Source organism: Augochlora pura, unplaced genomic scaffold, assembly GCF_028453695.1.
Source record: "Augochlora pura isolate Apur16 unplaced genomic scaffold, APUR_v2.2.1 APUR_unplaced_133, whole genome shotgun sequence".
NCBI classification, from domain to species: domain Eukaryota; kingdom Metazoa; phylum Arthropoda; class Insecta; order Hymenoptera; family Halictidae; genus Augochlora; species Augochlora pura.
In genome coordinates, this window is record NW_027581363.1 from 1 (window position 1) to 3,931 (window position 3,931).

The window sequence follows — 3,931 nt, forward strand, 5'->3', positions numbered from 1 at the left end:
GCCAATGAAGCTGACCTCTTCCTTCCCAGCTATTTGCAATTTCTTCGTACGTAAATCTAGCCTGCACCCGTGCTTCTGGAGGAATTCGTTCCCCAGAATACACTCCTCTGTCATATTTATCAGGAAGAAATCTTCATCCGTTTCAAAATCATTGATCTTTATGGAACATTTGCACGTGCCCTGAATCGGCAAATTCTCTCCCGAAATGGATACAATTTTCATTTGCGAAAGTCCCTCCGCCGCGCCAAGCTTAAATCGGGGATTGAATTTATAATATTTGTACCCAAAAGATTTACACTTGATCCCGTATCGATTATTATCGTAGCCTTTTCTCCATCGATGAATCCCTCGATGGCCGTACAATCTTTCTTAAAATTAGTCTTGAGTACGACAGGGGAAAGTGTAGACGAACTCGAGCGGTTCCCCTTCACGTCGACTTCTTGTCGTTTCCCTGTGGTTTTCCCTGCTTCTCTTTTCTGCAGTCCCGCTGCAAGTGACCCTTCTTGCCGCAAATCCAACAATTCGGTTGTTCCCGTTGTCTTCCTGCGAACCTGTCTTGACAACCTCGAACAGGCCGGTGCGATGATCCCTCGGAAGAAACAAAGTGATTTAATCGTTTTTCGGTCGCAAATTGTCTAGGCGCTATTGCCTCGAGGGCTTTCATCTCCAGAGCCCTGGTAACTGTGGCTTTGAGAGATGTAAAACCCTCGTAGCGCAGCCTCCTCCCCATCTCCTCATTGGCCAGCGCTGGAACAAATTGAGAGGCGGCCTAACGATCTCGAACGTCAACTGGACATTCGGAGAAAGCCGATTGCGCCAACCTCTCGACCTCCGAGGCGAAAGCGGAGATTGACTCCCCTTGCCGTTGTCGATAATTTTGAAACCGAATATAATCTAGTTGCGCGAAATTTTTCCGGCCAAAGCGAAATTCGATCGCTGATACTAATTCGGGAAAATCGAAATGCTTCTCAGCGGGGAGGGAAGTCAGAATACTTCGAGTCGGACCGTCCTGGGAAGCAACCAAGGCAGCAGCCTTCCTCGCTTCATCCCAGCCATTTATTCTCGCTACCATTTCAAATTGTATTAAATACTCCTCCCATGACATGGAGCCGACAAAACGCGTCGGCTTCACCGCGTATCCCAAATCAGATACGAGGCGCCCCGTTCCTTGACGCGAAGGCAACGATGGTGCCGACTGAGAAGCGGGCTCTGGGACTCTCGGAACAGAACGATCTCTCGTAATATTTACATCATTATGTACAACATTATTGACACTAGTGTCCGAGTGTCCCAACGAGGATGCCGCGAAATTTATATTATTAAAACCACGCAAAGAGTCCAATAGCACCTGGCATTGGCTCTCGATTCTTGTAATCCGTCCTTCCAACTGGGCTCCCGTGCGGACGCAGCAGCCAGCTCACGTTCTTCGCGCTCGGCCCTGCCGGCCTCCAAACGCGCCTCAAACTGCCGCTGCTGCTCCTTCAACTGTTCAGTTATCCCACGTTGGAAGTTCTCGAAGAGAATCACCAATGTCGGCGCTACGCCTTCCGGTGATTTTTGAATCCCGGACGAGCCCCCAATGTTGCGCGGTCTCAACGTCCGTCGCGGCATCCCGTATAATCTTTATTTATTCACAATTAACAATAACTAATAACACAATAACAATTAACTATATCTGGAACTATTATTATTTATATACGTCCTCTCGCTTTGACAGCTCGAGAGAGTCTCTCGTCTCGCTTCTCATTAAACAACTTCGTTGGCCGGAAACCGCCATATCGATCCGACGGCCAACTTCTCTCGATCTTCACAATCGACAGCTTCCGCTGTAACAATATGTTTATTTATTTATTGATTTTATTTGTATTTATTTGTATTGATAATTAATCAATTTATTTAATTCAGGTATCGTACCCGGCTGCTGCTAACCTATCAGGAAGGAGAGCTGACACGGAGCGAGCACGGCGGTAGAGAGAGAGAGAGAGAGAGAGAGAGAGAGAGAGAGAGACGATGGGGATGAATCTTTACTCGAGAGTAAGTATTTTATAATAAGTATAATTATTATTATTGTTTTTGTAATTGATGAAAACTAATGGTTGACTATTTCCTAGGGTAGCGAGAAATACACTTGTTTTCCGAGATTTGGGGAGGCCGTCTGTAGTTTTCGAGCCTACCTGCATACACCGGCTGCGGCTCGGGATATTTAAAGGTAATTGTTTACTTGATATTTAATAATTAAGGTTGATACGAAAATAAAGAAAAGATTCAATGAGTAGAAATGAAATGGATTTATTGTTTTTATACAGAACGAAAATAGAAAGTCATAACAAAGTTAAATCAAACTCTTCCGGGTCCCATAAACAGCCGCCTGGGTCTCGCAATTCCTCTGACTCGGGTTCTGTTTTGGGTGATTCCGACGGGTCGTGCGATGAGTTAGTGGGGGAGGGAATCGGGATCTCTAGCGCAAGGCTTTCTCCCGCCAATCCGTTTTCCGGATTCAAGGAAATTCTGGATTTACCATAGATCTTTTTGTTTTTGCGCCAACCGTGCCCTCCAACGCCGTAATCTTCTTCTTAACGATGACGATTTACCCATCTAATGAACGACAATCGCGAATACATTATTAAAGTCAGAAACGTTTAAAGAAACACCAATGAAATTCAAATAGCTAAACGAATGTCACGCATGCTCTTGAAATGGTCTACCCATACGCTCGGGAAACCGTGTGAATCGTGCCACGCAAGGAACGATCACTCTTTCAACAAGATGCTAAACACTCGTAATAATTGTTGGAATAATTAATAAATTAATAACTTGATTTATTTCCTTGGTGATTATATGTAAAACAATTATTGAATATTCAACGTGTTATCGGGATGGTACAGCTATACGTCATACCGGGCGGCGGCCACACCAAAGTTCAGCGATAGCCCACGCTCAGACCAGCAATCACGTAGAATAGGTCTGCCGTAAGATTTGGCGACCTACATTCACGGTTCTACCATATATTTGGCAATCACAATGGTGGTTCCGCCATACACCCTCATAAGCAGCCATCGGCATCCATGATTACGATCAATATTCAATTTATTCACTAATTACGATTTATTACATGACCCTGATTAACGAGTGATAAATTCAAATGATTTCGAGACTAGTATTTGATTTTATAGTTTTATTCGATAAACTGGATTATATCGTAGTGTAGAATATAGATTGACAATATGTAAGTGTATGTGTGTATTTGTGTTGGCACGATAGTAGAATAACGCGAAATGGCAAATAAATGAACGTCGCGAGATTTCACAATTACAATAAAATCATTAAATGTTACCTTGATTGACAAATACAGAGTTCGTAATTGAATCGGTTGTCCGTGTTGAACAAGTACACTGATTCTATTTCAATTAACTTGAGAGTCTATTAACTGTTTGATTGTTGAATAATATTCACAAGTAACTGACTGAAGACAAATCGTGAAACGAAGTGAAGTAGTGAAGTAATAATACTGAAGTGCACTGAACTGTAGTGCAGAATGAAGTGAAGTCAAGTAATGTAAGTCAAGTAATGCCGCGCTCCGGCTGAGGCGGCCGTATTTATGGTCGCTCCCCTCCAGTTGACTGCGCGTCTTCCATTGTCTGCTCGTTCAGTGCGTGCGCACTCGGATGTTGTTGACTGCATTCCTCAGGTGGTGTGATGGTCGGTGGGTGGGGGAGATAAGATAACCGCGTCCGGTCGTGGCGCGACTGGGTGGCGTGATATCCTTATCTTATCTGCGTCCGGTCCGCCGTTGTTTGTCCGCTGCATTCCATTCTCGCACCTTCTATCGTCCGTTCTCCATTGTTCTAGAACCTCCGTCCGTTCTCCATTGTTCTAGAACTTTCGGGTGGGGACGGTTGCTGGGGCGCGTCCGTCACTTCGCTCATTCTTC

General features: G+C 44.6%; 1 long non-coding RNA gene across 1 annotated transcript; it reads right to left on the reverse strand.

Annotated features, from left to right (window-relative positions):
- Positions 1 to 2,269: 2,269 nt before the first annotated feature.
- LOC144477471 (uncharacterized) lies at positions 2,270 to 3,554 on the reverse strand. Its single transcript, XR_013495206.1, has 2 exons — positions 3,335 to 3,554; positions 2,270 to 2,595 (listed from the first exon to the last, which is right to left on the reverse strand). It is a non-coding gene; the product is annotated as an uncharacterized LOC144477471 (long non-coding RNA).
- Between the last annotated feature and the right edge of the window lie 377 nt (positions 3,555 to 3,931).